This window comes from Antechinus flavipes, chromosome 4 (assembly GCF_016432865.1).
Source record: "Antechinus flavipes isolate AdamAnt ecotype Samford, QLD, Australia chromosome 4, AdamAnt_v2, whole genome shotgun sequence".
In the NCBI taxonomy this organism is placed as follows: domain Eukaryota; kingdom Metazoa; phylum Chordata; class Mammalia; order Dasyuromorphia; family Dasyuridae; genus Antechinus; species Antechinus flavipes.
Window position 1 is genome coordinate 389,254,119 of NC_067401.1, and position 17,325 is coordinate 389,271,443.

Genomic DNA, 17,325 nt, shown 5'->3' on the forward strand with positions numbered 1-17,325 from the left:
TACATGATCATCTGAATAATATTCCTCATCCACTGCTCTGATCTTATCATTCAGAAAACTTTTGATGGATCCTCATTACCCACCAAACAAAGTATAAATTCTTAAACTTGTCATTCATGGCCCTTCACAGTCTGGCTCCAATTTACCTTTATGTCATCTTTTGTCATCTCCTGTGCATTTACTCTCCATTTTAGCCAAATTGGATTGCCTTCACTTCCCTGTTCTCATTCTCCCCTTTCCCAGTTCTATATCTTTGCCCATAGAATTAGCTCCTTTCACATTTTCATCAGTTAATGTCCTTTCCTACCTTCAAAACTGAACTCAAGTGCTACTTCTCCCAAGAGGCCTTCCCTAATTTCCCCAAACTAAAAACGATATTTTCTTCTAATATTTGTGTGCATTGTATGTAAAATTTGTTTCCACCTCTTTTACTTCTCTAAGCATCTTGAAAATAAGTTTGTATCACATGTATCTTTGTACACCACACACTTAGCATGCCTTGAATGTAGGAAGCATTGGATTAAGTGAACAAAAGCACTTTAAGAAAAACAAAATGCCAGCATATTCCAATACTTTTTTACTCTTTTGTATGTGCTTTTCAGTATAAACAACTAAAGTAAATGAGCATAAAATACTTCAAAGCTTCAATAGAACTGTGATTTCATTTATGTGGTTACTTCCTTTGTGATATAGACTGCAACCTTTGATGCTTTCTCATTAAGTGTGAGACAATGTTCTCTTATAGCATGTCCATAAGGGATTTACCTAGGATATTGGAAGTCCTCCTCTAAGTTGTATTATATTTGGGGAGGGGTTAGGATGCAATAGGAAAATACTTGATAGTTTCATCTCACATGCCTTACTCTTAAACATAATACCTCCTTTTCTAATCAACCAGTCAATAAACATTTATTAAGTGCCTAGTATATGTGCCAAGTACTGCTCTAAATGCTAGGGATTAAAAAAAAAAGATGCAAAAGGCAGTTTCTGTTCTTGAGAAGTTTACAATCTAATAGGGGAAATAACATGCAAACAAATATATACAAAGCAAGCAATAAAGAGGAATTAATTAAAAGAAGGAAAGCATTGGAAATAAAAGCAGTTAGAGCAGCTTCCTGTAGAAGTTGGAATTTTTGTTTGAACTTAATGCCAGGGAGAGGAGAATATTCATAGTATGGGGGATAGAGAATACACTGAAGGAAAAAAAAAAGTTTTATGGAAAATTTAAATGCATAAAAGGAAATAGAAAAATGCTTTTTTCTGGTAATATAATCTATGTCCTTGTACACATAGTTATAATGTTAGAATTAACTAACTGTTGAAGATCAATAGATGAATGCTGGGCCTCAGAAAGCTCTGAGTTTAAATTTAGCCTCGGACATTTACTAGCTGTGTGACCCTGGACAAATTAACTTCAGCGTCATCTGCCTCAGTAAAATGGGTATAATAATAGCAACAACCTCCTAGGATTGTTGTGAAGATTAAATGAGACAATATTTGTCACTATTTAGCAGCATCTGAAGCAGAGAAGGCACTGAGAAAACTGAGATCTAAAGTTATATAACTTATACAAGTAGCAGAGTTGGGACTAGAATTAAGTCTTGATTCCCAACCCAATGATATTTACATTACATCATATTATTTACAATTATATATTACCTTTCTTGAAAAGAGGTTAATGTATCATAATCATTAATATTCAGGATACTATGTGAGGCAATTGACAGAATACATAACTGACATTACAGAGAAAAACTGAGGCAAAGAGCGGTCATTTTATGTGCTGCAAAAGTGATCTGATCAAACATTTGACTTGAGAAGAGAATCTAGATAGGACTGGCAGTGAACTCTTCTTTAAGTCTAGTCTTTAGAGAGATCATGTCTTATCACCACAAAGGTAATGAAGGTTTTTAGTTACACCAAATCTAAAAAATCCATCTAATGAGGCATGGATGAGAGGGAAATTAATAGAGGGAGTAAGCACACAATTGAAGAAATATGGAAGGCTATAGAGTTTATAATCGTAATTTCCAATCTTTTGGGAGGAAACCTTGCTTCAAATACGCTAGGAATGTGTGATCTAATCAAAGTGTGTTCCTTTTGTCCTTCTCTCTGCTTCATTTGCCTATCTATACTCTTTTTTTTTTTTTTTTTTTTTTTTTTTTTTTTTACTTCTATCCACAGTTTAGGCTCCAATGCAACTGAATCCAGTTGTACAGTGGTGCTCTGTCCACTACACATTTGTTATCAAAGAATTTGAGAATTAATAAGTACCTCAATGGCCAGTCATAGTTGAAAGGAATCCTAGTATGATTTATCTGACAAATAATTATCAGATACTGCTTGAAGAGCTCTAGTGAGGGGAAAGCCCTTAAAACAGTCCACTGCATTTTTTGGACTGAAAGAGACAGAAAGAAATAGACACAGAGATATTAAGCACTTATTATATACCAGGCATTATGTTAAGTACAGGGGATAGAAATACAAGCAAACAAGACAGTTCCTATCTTCAAGAGCTTATATTCCAAAAAGGGAAGACAAGAGCTAGAACAGTTCTAAGGAGAGGAAAGGATACCCTCAAGGGCAAAGCTGCTGGTAAAAAGGTGAACCCTGAGAGAGAGCATTGAGCCAGGAGTAAAATGAACTTGGGTGGGACCCCTCATGAAATAGTGGTCCTGCTTATTAAGCTGTTTTTCTTGATAGATTGAAATATACGTTTTTGCTGCTTCTTTGGACTGACTTGTTCTGACAAGGGGGAACTAAACAGAAGAAGTCTAATCCCTGTTTCAATGACAATCCATCAGAATTTGAATACAACTATTCTGTCCCATCTAAATCTTTTTCTCTCCATGGTAAAAATTCCCAGTTTTTTCAATTGATCTTTAGATGGCATGGCCTTCTTTATTTTAATTGCCCTTCTTTGGATGATTTCCAGTTAGTTTATCATTGTGGCTTATAAACTGCAGACCATAGAACTAAATACAATATAAATGTGACCTGACTCAAAATAAGCAAAATAAGAGACTATCAAATCATTTTGCCTTAGCTATGCCTCTCTTAATGAAGTTCACATTGTCTTATTTTGCTGTCACATCACTCTGTTTACCTATAATTACTTTGTAGGCCACTAAATCCCTATTTTCAGACAAATATGCTATCTAACACTATCCCAATCCTTGATTTGTGAAGTTGATTTTTTGAACTAGTCTAAGGCTACATTTATCCTTGTTGAATTTCATCTTATTAGATTCAGCCTACTGTTTTAACCTTACCTATTCGGAAAATTTTGGACCCCTTCACAGTCATTTGATGGTGGTAGCTATCATTTCTAGGATTTGTATAATTTTGATAAGCAAATGTGATCAGCATATTAAGCTTGTTAAAGAATACAGGGCTAAGTACAGATCCCTGGGACACTTCATTGCATATATATATAAGCTGACATTGAACCATTAATAATCACTTTGAGTCTGATCATTGAACCAATTCCAAATTTATCTAATTATATTGTCTAGTCCAAATATCTCCATGTTTTCCACAAAATGCTTAATAAAATGCTTTGTTACAATTCAGGCAAACTATCTCAACATTCTTTTAATCTATCAGTTTAGTAACTCTATTTAAAAAAAGAAAAGAGGCAGAGTCAAAATGGTGGAATAAAGGCAGGGACTCACCCAAGCTCTCCCCCAAAGTCCTCCAAATTTCTTTAAATAATGACTCTAGGGAGCAGCTAGGTGGTGCAGTGGATGGAACACCAGCCCTGAAGTCAGGACTTGAGTTCAAATTTGCCCTCAGACATGTAACCCCTTCTAATTGTGTGACCCTGGGCAAGTCACTTAACCCCAATTACCTCAGCAAAATAATAATAATAATAATGACTCTAAATAAATTTTAGAGTGTCAGAACACACAAAAAGACAAAGTGGAACAATTTTCCAGCCAAAGACAACTTGGAAGGCCTACAGGAAAGATCTATTGCACCAGGTTGGAAGTCCAGCACAGTTCTGGTGCAGTCTATAGCAGCACAACCTTAACCCAGTGTCAGCAAAGCAGGAACAAGACTTTGAACCTCTGCATCAGTGGCAGTACTGGCAGTTTCCAGGTCTCTTAAGTCCAGAGACACCAAAGACAACTTGGAAGATCAGCAGGAAAACTTTGTCTCAACTGGGTGAGAGGGCTTTGGGAAACCAGCACACCAGGAGTGGGCAGCAGTGGTAATAGTAATAGTGGTGGTGGCAGCCTCTGGGAAGGCTCAGCTTACAGGACATCTCTTTACTAGCACTGAAAAAGGACTCTTCTGCAGATCACTAGAACTTTCAGTCCCAGTGGAGTAGGGACTCGCCTCATGGCTCCAGGGCAGAAAAAAGTGCTTGTGATCAAGTCCCTAGAAGAATTTCTGAAAACAACTGCACAAAACCCTTGAAGCCCTACTTTAACAAAGATTTGCAAGCTGAGTAATAGGATGGGAAAAAAGATTCTGACCATAGAAAGTTATTATGGTGACAAAGAAGATCAAAACAAGAAGACAATAAACTCAAAGCTCCTGCCTATATCCAAACTCTCCAAGAAAAATAAAGATTGGTATCAGGTCATGGAAGAGCTCAGAGATATTTTGCAAATCAAGTAAGAGAGAGAGAGAAGAGAGAGGAAAAATTGGGAAGAGAAACGTGAATGTTAAAAAAGGAAATACAAAAAGATGAGGAGAAGAATGTCTTAAAAAGCAAAATTGGCCAAATGGGAAAAACTCACTAAGGAAAATAGTACCGTGAAAATTAGAATTGAGCAAATGGAAGTTAATGACTTTATGAGAAATCAAGATACAATAAAGCAAAACCAAAAGAATCAAAGAATTAGAAAACAATGTGAACTATCTTATTTGAAAAACAACTGATTCAGAAAAATAAATCCAGGAGAGAGTTAAAAGTTATTGATCTACTTGAAAACAATGATCAAAAAAGAGCCTAGAAATCTTCTTTCAAGAAATTATCAAAAAAACAAACAAACAAACAAACAAACTATCCAGATACTCTAAAACCAGAGAGTAAAACAGAAATTGAAAGAAATTCCAAGATGAAAACTCTCAGGAATATTATAGCCGCATTCTAGAAATCCCAGGTCAAGGAGAAAATATTGCAAGCATCCAGAAAGAAACAATTCAAATGTAGTGGAGCCACAATCAGGATAACACAAGATGTAGCAGCTTCTACCTTAAAGGATTGGAGGGGTTAGTTAGAGTATGGAGTATGGAGTATGGAGGAGTTCTGGAAAGCAATGGAGCTAGAATTACAACCAAGAATCATGTACCCAACAAAACTGAGTATAATCTTTCAGGGGAAAATGTGAATATTCAATAAAATAGAGAACTTCTAAGCATTCATGTAGAAAAGAGCAGAGCTGAATAGAAAATAAAGTTTATCTTTTTACATTCCTACATGAGAGGATGATACTTGTAATTCTTAAGAACTTTCTCATTGGGGCAGCTAGGTGGCGCAGTGGATAGAGCACCAGCCCTGAAGTCAGGAGGACCTGAGTTCAAATCTGGTCTCAGACACTGTCTAGCTGTGTGACCCTGGGCAAGTCACTTAACCCCAATTGCCTCAGCAAAAAAAAAAAAAAAAAAAAAGAACTTTCTCATTATTATGACAGAAAGAGTCTAGATAGAGGGCACAATTATGAATTGTATATGAAGGCATAATTTCTGCAAAAATAATAAAATTAAAGGGTGAAAGAGGAATGTACTGGGAGAATGGAAAAAAAGAGGTAGTATGGTGTAAATTATCTGCCATAAAAGAATCAAGAAAAAGCTTTTACAGTGAAGGGAGTAAAAGGAAAGGAAAGGAGAGTGCATAAACTTTACTTTCATCAGAATTGGCTCAAAGAGGAAATATAAAGACTCAATGTAGGTACAGAAATCTATAGGAAAGTAAGAGGGAAAGATGATACAAAAAGGGGGAAGAGTGGTATAAGAGAGGCTATCTTGGGAGAGATAATGGTCAGCAGCAAAACACTTTTGAGGTCAGTTAGGGTGAAAGGAAAGAGAGAAAATAAAATAAATGCGGGGGGGGGAATACAGTTAGCATTAGTGATTGTAAAAAGAATTTTGAAGCAAATTTCTCTAATGAAGACCTTATTTCTCTTTTTTTTTCCTTTTTTTTCTTTTTTCTTATTTCTCTAATAAATTTATTTATTCTTAATTTTATTTATTGATTTTATATATTTAATATAAACAATATATTTAATTTATGAATAAAATTTAGAGTTATTATTTAAAGGAATTTGGAGGGATTTGGGGGAAGAGCTTGGGTGAGTCCCTACCTTTATTCCATCACTTTGGTTCTGCTTTTTCCTTTTTAAAAATAAGTTACTAAACTGATAGATTAAAAGAATGTTGAGTGTGTGACTCTGGGCAAGTCACTAAACACCAAATGCCTCAGCCAAAAAAAAAAAAAAATGTTGGGACATAGTTTTCCTGCATCATAACAAAACATTTTATTAAACATCTTGTGGAAAACATGGAGATACTTGGAATAGATAATATTATTAGATGAATCTGGAATTGGTTCAATGGCAGATACAAAATAATTATTAATGGTTCAATGTCAACTTATAGATCTGCAATGAAGTGTCCCAGGGATCTATACTTAGTCCTGTGATCTTTAACAAATGTATAGGGAATAGAGTCAAATTTATAATAAAAAAAGAACCACTTTCCAATTATAAATGATCAAAAGATATGAACTTTACCCAAAGTGCTATAAAATTAGGTATATCATTTGACCTAACAATATCACTACTAGATATATATCCCAAAATGGATTTTTAAAAAGTGAAAGAGCCTAAATGTACAAAAATATTTATAGCAGCTCTCTTCTCAAGGCAAAGAATTGGAAATTGAGGGGATGCCCATCAATTGAGGAATAGTTGAATAAATTATGGTGTGATTGTGATGAAATACTATTGTTCTATGGGAAATGATGAACAAGAGACTCTCAAAAAAACCTGGAAAGTCCTCTGTGAACCACAGCAAAGTGAAATGTATATAATAAAATGATAGCAATGTTGTGGGATGATCTGTATTTAGTTATATCTGGTTCTTTCTCTGAATATAGATAGCATTTTTCATCACAACTCTTTTTCACCATAAATCCTTCAGAGCTTTCTTGGATCATTGAATTGCTGAGATTAGCAAAGTCATTCATGGCTGATCATCCTACAACTCTTTTTATTAAACTTTATTTTTATTGAGTTTTTTTTTTGGGGGGGAGAGCCACGTGACTTTTATGAGAATGTTTTGCATAACTTCATATATGCCATCTTAATGGGGAATAGGGATGGTAGGGAAGGGAGAGAATCTGGAATTCAAAGTTTTAAAAACAAATATAAAAATTGTTTTATGTGAAACTAGGGAAAAATAAAATATTTTTTAGAATACCTTTTAAAAAAAGGAAATGTGAGTTTGGCATTACTTGTTCTTAATGAAATCATACTTAGTCTTTGTAATCATTGCTTCCTTTTCTAAATTAAACCAGACCTCTCTTTAATGATCTTTATAAGTTTTCCATAATTTTAAGTCAAGTTCCAGGTTCCACTGAACTTTAATTTCCCCAATTCAATTCCCTTTTTTGAAAAGCAGAACATCTACTCTTCCATTTCTCTTTCATCTTTCAAGTATTACCAACAATAGCTTGGCAAACATGTTCTCCAGATCTGCATTTTTTATTTCCTTCACAGGTTAATTATACACTATTTCAAAGTCTGATTCTTTTTGTATAGCAAAATAATTGTATGGACATGTATACATAGATTGTATTTAACTTATACTTTAACATATGTAACATGTATTGGTCAACCTGCCATCTGGGGGAGGGGTGGGGGGAGGAGGGGAAAAATTGGAACAAAAGGTTTTGCAATTATTAAGGCTGAAAAATTACCCATGCATATATCTTGTAAATAAAAAGCTATATATATATTTTAAAGCCCCTTTCTTTTTGTTGTCCTCAATTTTGTCAATAACTTCAGCTTATCATGTGCTCTAGCCCTCCAGACATTATTTTTATAGTGCTTTTATCTCCTGAGATCTACTTTTATTTTCATCAACTGTAGAATTTTTAAGGAAAATCTCAAATTGTTTGATTGGTTCTCTATTAAGCTATGTCAGTCTTTTTGGACAATTCCTATTTCCAATTTTTCATTGCAATTATTGCCTTTTTTTTTTTTCAGAGTTTCATCCTTTAGATCAACCCCCTTAGGCTGTTTGTTCCTACAGAATATTAACACATAGGATACTATTTATCTGTCCTTTGAACATAGTAATACTTGCTTTCTTAAAGTCTAGAATAGCCTATAAAAGTAAAGTCATCCTTGGGCCCTCCAAGGTTTTAGGGGTATCCCTAAGGAGTAAGGAATAAATACATGATGATGATAGCTATCATTACATAGAGTTTTAAGATTAGCAAGGCACTTTACAAATATTTCCTCACCTTATCCTCACAAATAGGAGGAAAGAAAACTGAAGCAGACTGAGGTTAAATGACTTGCCTAGGGTCACATAACTAGCAAGGGTCTGAGGTCAAATTTGGCCTACCCATTGTACCACCTAACTAATGCTAATCATACTGGCTCAAATATTCATTGTTGAGCTTTGCCCCAAAATTATCAATTTAAAGTCATTTAGTCAGATTATGCTTAGATTTCTTCTCCTTTTCCATTACATATTCTGATAAGAAACTAATTCTTCCTTGTTAGTAAATTAGCAAAGTAGAATTTTTCTTTGTAGTTGTTCTACCTTTCACTGGATGAAAGTATCATTAAGACCAGTTAAGAAATTAATAGCTATTATGCTTTTGGCAGAGATAGAATTCAGTAAGTTATCCGGGTATTGAAGTCCTATACCACTACTGATCTTGTCAGTATACAAATTTTATGATGTATTTTCCAAACACACATTCATTTCCTTTTTGCTCAAGTGATATGTAGTATACTTTAGTGGCAAAAATAACTTTTTCTTTTTCCATTTATCTTCACCCAAATATTCTTTACCATTTTTCTCTTTTCTGGTTCCTAGATTTCCTCACATAAGTATACCTTTTAATTTACAAAAATACCCTATTCTTGTCTTTAACACTATCTTATTTCTTTTGAACAAGGTACTGCTTTTCAGAGCTATATTCCAGTTATGGATTTTATCATACCAAGTCGACATGCTAATTTAGAAATCAAATTTGCCTCCTTTTTTTAGACTCTACATCCATCTGCTTATTGCCTAAACTTTGGGCATTGGTATGTAGGTTTCTGAGGCCAAAGATTTTATTACTGGGTTTTGTTTCCTATAAATTTAGAGTGTCTCAATATTTTTTCCTTCATTGGAGAGTTTCTCTATAGTATCTATTTGATAAATGTATATAGTAGTCTTTTCCTTTCCTTATCCTATTTTTTTAAGCTTTTAATTAGATTCACTAAGTAATTGGGAAAAGGTTATTAACTACCAGTCTTTGTTAGGTATACTTCATTGCTAGCCAAGAATATGTCATCCTTATATTTTAAGCTATGGTCCAAAAATTCAAGTCCTCTTTTCAAATACTACTATCTTAGTTGTTAGCCTTCCAAATTAGTTTTTCCCTCCTGAATCTTGTCTTTAATGAACAATAGAGAAGAAATAGAATCTAGGCTCCACTGTTCTTCAGTTTCTTGTCAAGACTGTAATCTTGGGCATTAATACCATATGGTTCCTTTTGACGCTAAGGACTCTTAATTTCCTCCTCACAAGACCCATTCTAAACAAAAGGTGAGATTCCTTAAAAAGATGGCTCTTTAAGCCACTCCCCTCTATCTCAGTAAAGGATCTGTATCATAATTAAGTGAAAGACATCTCTCATAACCTCTCCTTTTATCATTTTTAGATTTCAGATATTTATTCTCACTTTCTTTCCTCCAGCATAGGAGGAAGAGGTGAGCCCTATATTTATTCTCGTTACCTATTCTTTCCCAACTCCTTGGACAGCTTTTCTGTTTCATCATTCCTCCTTGACTTTTTAAAATTTTCTTCATCACAAATATAACAATGATAAGCAAACAAAATTATAATATATAAGAGGACTTTATAAGATACTAAGAATTCCTGTATTGCTTCAATATATGACATCATACAAAGCACATATTAATATAAAATCATGTGTATTATATATCAATATATAAACTAAATAATACAGTAAACAAAATTGTAACATAATTAACCTCTCATCTGAGCCAGCTGGATGGTTCAGGGGATAGAGCACTGGGTCAGAAAAATTATAGTTCAAATGCTCCTACTTGTATGACCCTGAGTTATTTAATCTCTCCTGCCTCAGTTTCATCATCTCTAGGAGGAGGATTATAATAGCATCTACCTCATAGTATTACTATAAGAATCAATTGAGATAATATTTATACAGTTTAGCCTAGTACTTGGTACATAGTAGGTACTTAAATTTAATTACTTTTTCTTTTTCTCTTTCCACTCTTCTTTATCCACTCACCACCTCTCTGCTAAATACGAACATGCCCAAATATCTTCACATTAAAAAAAAAAAAAAACCAAAAAACTTCATTTAAACCTATTTTCGAAATCTATATTAATCAACAATTCAACCAGCATTTATTTATTGCCAACTATAGTAAGACAATATGCTAGGCTCTGGGAATATAGAAACAAAAAGGAAGACTCCTCACCGTTAAGGAATTTATATTTTATAGAGGGGGACAGCAGGTATACATATAAGCTCATACAAAATAAATACAAGTTAATTGCAGAAAAAAGTAATTGACATGTGGGGAGTAAGGTCCATAAAGACAAAAACTGAGCTGAGTTTTAAAGTAAACTAAGAGATGAGGTGAGAAAAGAGTACCTTCCATTTATGAAAGGACAGATTGTGCAAAGGTTCAAAGACAGGAAATGAAATATTGCATATGAATAATAGCAAGGTCAGTTTGGTCAGAAAAAAGGGGAACGGAATACCATATAATAAGCCTAGAAAGGTAAATTAGAGTCAGGTTGTTTAAGGATTTAAATGTCAAACAAGAAACTTTAAATTTGATTCTAAAGGAGAGCCACTGGAGTTTATTGAGCAGAAGAGTCATATGGTAGACCCTAGATTTTAGAAATATCATCTTGGTAGTTGTGTGCTCCAATGATTAGAGAGAAGAACAGTTTGAAGCAGGGAGACCAATTAAGAGGTTATTACAATAGACCAAGAAACAATAATTAAAGTAATAGCCAAGTAAATAGAAAGAAAGAGTCTGATATAGAACATATTAGTGAGAGTTAAGACAAGGGCAACTTATTGGGTACCAACATGAGGGACAGAGAAGATTTGAGGATAACTCCAAGGTTTTAATCCTGGGTTATCAGAAGCATGGATAATACTGCACTAGATGAACTGTGTGACAGCAATTTAATACCTTTGAATACAAAAAAGCAAGGAAAAACTTACTTGAACTCATTCAAAGTGAAGTAAGAACCAAAAAACAATATACACGATTACAACAATATGAATTGCAATTTGCAATTGGTAAAAAGCCTTGACCCTGGAATCAGGAGAACCTGAGTTCAAATCTAATCATAGACACTTATTACTAGTTGTGTGACCTTGAGCAAGCATTTAACCCCAGTTGTTCACCAAAACAAACTAATAAAAAACTTGGTTGGTTATTGATTTCCTTGGCAACCACATCAATCTCTTTAGACAATTTTTTTTTTTTGGTAGAACTGCTATATATAAAACAACTTATCATCCTTTGACCAACCTGGTAATGAGCTTCTCTGAACTAAGTTTAGCTGGTCATCAAACAACAAACATATACTCCATCACTAGATTTATATTTAATACCCTTCCAACTTAAAAGGACGTACTAGAACTTATGCTTTTCTAACAAAACCTTTGAGAATCCAAGATTAATGCCATATGGAATAGATCTTTAGTGATGTGTAGCACATATATTTACTAAAAATAAAATTGTAATCAGTTTTGTTTTATGAAACAAGTGAAGCCCCTAAAGACAACTGGAGACATTCTGGGAAATAACAGAATTAATTACTGTTAGGAATTACTCTTTTTGAAACTGGGGAAAGGTTCAAGCTCTTTGATTATAATGGCAGTTGAGAAAAATAGGAGACTTAGCCTGAAGGGGGTGCTCTTGAACATAATGGTTCTTGCTAGTTGTACACTCAAAAACAGAACTTTGAGGTCCTCCTCTCTAATTCAGACTCCATTATGTTCAAAGAATTATTCTTGGCTTTCACAAGCTTTGATTTTTTTTCAAGATGCCAGCTTCAGGGGGAAAAACCAAATTCATAATGTATACTATGTATACTAGATATCACATTCAAGCACATGACCTGTGATTTCATTTATAAAGGGAACTCCCAGAAAAAGAAACTCCCTCTCCCAAAGCTTTGTGGTCTCTTCACTACAACTTGGAATCTTAGACAATGCCTAGAGCATCCAGAGGTAAGATGGTGGGCATGAAGATAGGCAATTATCTATCTTCAGAGACAATACTTGCTCTAACACCAGTTCTCTAACCACTAAGCTCCACTGCTTCTTATACTATATTAATTCATCTAATCCATGTTTGTTTAACTTTCAGCATGCAATAGGACAGTATCCTTGCTTTCCTATAGGAGTTAACTAGATTTCCACAAGGTGGTATCATACTTAAGCCTCTTTTCAGTGATTATAATAGCCTCTCCTATTTTCAGTTAAGAAAAGGGTAAAGACAGATTGAACAATAGTACTTTTAAAATGAAATCTATTTCATGCAACCATGCTCCAATTAAAACAGGAAATATATATAAGCATTATTGTTAAATATTCCACTCATCTTCTGGGAAATTCTAGGAAACTCACTAGATGGTGAACTTTTGCTAAGGTCACTGATATAAGACTAGGGTTTTATGACTAGGTCAATTATCTTTTCCTGGAAGTATGTTTATTACAAAGAGATATTTTTTACAAATTAAAACATAAATCTAAGTTTGTTTATAATAGGTTTAATTTACATATAATTTGTAAAATCTCTCTGGAGATTTTAGGTATAAAAATTTTATAAAACATTTGTGGCCTGTATTTGATTTTTTTTGATATCTGAAATATCAGATAATATCTTTTTGTAAGAACTGCACATGTTTAAGCTATATTGGATTACTTGTTTAAGCTATATTGATTACTAGAAGAAGGAGAAGATAAAGAGGGAGACAGAGAAAAATTTGGAATACAAGGTTTTGCAAAGGTGAATGCTGAAAATTATCTTTGCATATATTTTGAAAAATAAAAAACTATTATAAAAATATTTTTCTGTAACCCTGACTTTGGGATGGGTCATTGAAGACAAATTTAGAATATTTAACATTATAATTAATAACTATAAACCACTTGTAGTGAGCTTTCAAATAGAAATGCTTTATGCCTGCAAGAAGGGCAGGAAAAGCTCTATCTCTGAGAGCTGTCCCTGGCTTTTACCTCATCATCAAAAAAGATTCATGGGGAACTCAATGGTACCTTTCAAAAAGCTTCTAAATTTACTTTGAGAAGATCCTTGAAGGCAGAGACTTTTTGTTTTTGTCTTTGCATTCATTGCCTAAGCCTAGCACAATGTCTGATACATGACAAGATCTTTGATAAATGTCTTTGAATGGATGAAAGTATTCCTAGAGAGATACACACAACCACCTCACTTTGCAGTTATTTCTCTGGATAGTCTCTCTACCCTTATTCTGTCTCTTGAGAAGGGAAGGTAGAAAAAATAGAAAGGAAAAAAATGTCATTGACTAAGATTATATTCATTTACAGAGACCATATATCCTAGATTTTCTGGAACAACTTTTATTTTAAGAAAAGAAATGAAGCTTTACAAAAGAATATTCTTTGTTTGATTATGTACTCTGTTCTTTGGCTTAAAAATATGGTTGTTGTACCCATACCTTAACCCTGGTTGTCCTTCCAATGTGACTGGGAAAATGATATGTCCTTCCTACAAGAATTACATTCTAATTTTCTAGGGGCTTCTGAATCACTTAGACTAATTCTTATTACACTGGAATGAGTATATGTGCATAGTAAGTAAGAAGCTCCTAACATCCCCCATGAATTATATAGAGGAGAAAGCAAATACATAGTGCATAACATATGTACATAAGTATGTACTTCCTGGAGTATGTCTAAAATTCACATAGAATCCTCAAAGTCACCTACTACCTGGGTATCCCTGAGAAAGTCATTTAAGCTTTGTGTGTCTCAGTTTCCTCATCTATAAAATGAGATAATAGCATTTATGTTCCAGAGTTGTTTAAAAATAAAACAAAATGTGTAAAGTAGTTTACAAATCTTAAAGCACTCTATCACAAGTGCTAGCTGTTGGGGGTAGGAAGAAAGGTCTCTTGGAAAACAACCATATTTTTAAGCCAAAGAACAGAGTACATAATCAAAGCTGAGTCTTCAGGGAATCTTCCAGGTGGAAGTAAGGAAGGAAAGCATTCTAAGCATGGAGGATAGCCAGTGAAAAGGTATGGAAATTATATTATAAAATGGTAATCATTATGACAATCTGATACCAGCTAAGAAATAGAGTAGTATATTAGTGGAATAGATTAGGTACGTGATCCTGTGTATAATAGTAAATGACCAATAGTTTAGTGTTTGATAGACCCAAAGGTCTGGGTGTTAAGAAATCACTATTCAGCAAGAATTTCTGAGAAACCTGTAAAGCAATCTGGTAGAAAGTAGGTTTAGACCAACATCTCACACTGTATACCAAGATAAGGTCAAAATGTATGCTTGATTTAGACATAAAGGGTGACATCATAAGAAAATCAGGGAATATGAAATTAAGTTACCTGTCAGATCTATGAATAAAGTAAGATATTATGACCAAACAAGAGAAAGGATCATGGGAGATAAAATGGATAATTTTGATTACATGAAATGAAAAAGGGTTTGCACAAAACCAATTCAGTCAAAATTAGAAGGAAAAAAGGAAACTGCAGGGGGGAATTTTACACTTAAGTTTCTTTGATAAAGATTCTCAAATATATCAGGAATTAAGCCAAATGTGTAAAAAAAATTAAAAAGGGAGAGGGCATTCCTCAATTGATAAATAGTCAAAGTATATGAACAGAAGAATTTTCAGAAGAAGAAATCAAAGCTTCAAGTATAGAAAAATGCTCTATATTCCTATTAATTAAAGAGATATAAATTAAAACATCTCTGAAGTGCCAACTTACATTTGTCAGATTGGCTAATATGACAGAAAAGGAAAATAACAAATGCTTGGAAAAACAGGGATGCTAAACTGGTCCAAACATTTGGGAGAATAATTTGGAATTATGCCCCAAAAGCTACAAAATTGTGCCTACTCTTTGACCTAGCATTACTAGATTTGTGTCCCAAAGACATAAAAGAAAAAGGGGAAAGAACATATATATATAAAGAGCAGCTATATATATATATATATATAAAGAGCAGCTATATACTTTTTTTTGGTATATATATATATATACACACACATATATACACCAAAAAAAAAAAAAGTATATAGCTGCTCTTTTTGTGATGGAGAAGAAATGGAATCTAGAAGATTCCCATCAACTAGGAAATGGCTACTATGCTACAAGAAATGATTTCAGAAAAATCTGGAAAGACTCATATGAATTGATGTAAAGTATGAGAAGAACTAGAATATTGTATGTAGTAAAAATAATATTGTGATGGTCAACTGTGAAAGACTCAACTGTTCTAATCAATATAATGATCTAGGGCAATTTCAAAAGATTCATGATGAAAGATGTTATCTACCTCCAGAGAGAGAACTGAAGATCTCTGAGTGCATACTAAAGCAAATTTTTTACTTTATTTTTCTTGCTTAAAAATAAAGCTAATATGGAAATGTTTTGCATGATTTTATATATACAGTGGGTATTATTTGCCTTTTCAATGGGTAGAGGAGGGGATAAAGGAATTAGGAATTCAAAAAATTTATAAAAAATGAATGGTCAACACAAATTTTAAAAGTTATGGAGTCAGAAAATGGAATGTTGTACAATAACACTAGAAAGTATTATTATAAATAATATTTATAATAAAATAAAATAAAATAATAAATAATATGTATAAGAAAACAAAAATAAGAAAACTGGAAAGTTTGGTTGGAACCAGACTGTGAAGGGATTTAAAAGTGTGTGTGTGCATGCCTGCGTGTGTGTGTGTGTGTGTGTATGTGTGTGTGTGTGTTTTAGAAAGATAGTTTTGCTGAGTGGAAGATACATTGGAAAAAGACTTGAGGAATGAATGCTCTTGGACTCCAGAATACCAAAAAATCCATCATTATTCAAGATGAAATCAATTCTAAAATTTCCATCTCCTCAGCAGCCCCTTCTCCTGAGGTCCCTCCCTTTGGTTGGAGCGGATGAAGGGTGGACATCAAAAAGCTCTTCCCCAAACTTCCCCCATTTAAATAAGGTGCACAACCAGGACACTCACCTCATAATTCCCCATCTGGATCTCCTGATCTGATTAGATATTTGTGTGAAAAGGAGAGGATGTATTTTATGATGACAAAAATGATAAGATTTGACAGAAATTGAATATGTGGGGTAAATGTATGGAGTCCAGGATGACAATGAAGTTGTAATTCTGGATAATTAGGAGAATAGTAATTCTGGATAGTTAGGAGAATAGTAGAATGGAATGGAGTTTGGAGAGAAATATAATAATTTCTGTTTTAGAAATGTTGAGTTTGAAATATATATGGGAATCCAATTTAAGATGACTAATAAGCACCTGGTAATACAAGACAAGAGGTAGAAGAAAGGCAAAGACTAGATAAACAGGTCTGAGAATCATCTGCATAGAGAAAATTGAATCCATAGGATCTGAGATCATCATCAAATGAGATATTAAAGGAGAAGAGAAGGGGGCCCAGAACAGACCTCTGGGGAATTTTTAGAGTTAATGTGTATGACCTAGATAAAGATACTGCAAAGGACACAGAAGGATAATTAAACATGTAGGAAGAGAACCAAGAAAATAATATTTAAGAGTCAGGAATAGCCTCTACAACCTAGGTGCCATTGGGGTTCTGAAACTTGAAAGATTTAAGGAGGACATAAAACCACTGTATTAATCTCAAGTCACTAGCGCAACTATTGGGTTCCTGCAGAAGTTATTTCTAGATGTGTTACATCTCCACAAATGTTGTTCCTTTTGATAATGTATATAGGGGCTAGCATGGGGCTCTTGAGATTGCCTACCTGTTAGAGACAATTGGTATTGGTGATAGCTGGGAAGATGTGATA

The 17,325-nt window shown here is 33.7% G+C and overlaps 1 long non-coding RNA gene across 1 annotated transcript in view; it reads right to left on the reverse strand.

Annotated features, from left to right (window-relative positions):
- LOC127562750 (uncharacterized) overlaps window positions 1-17,325 on the reverse strand; it is a 52,132-nt gene that overhangs the window by 26,787 nt on the left and 8,020 nt on the right. The gene's annotated exons all lie outside the window — the stretch shown is intronic.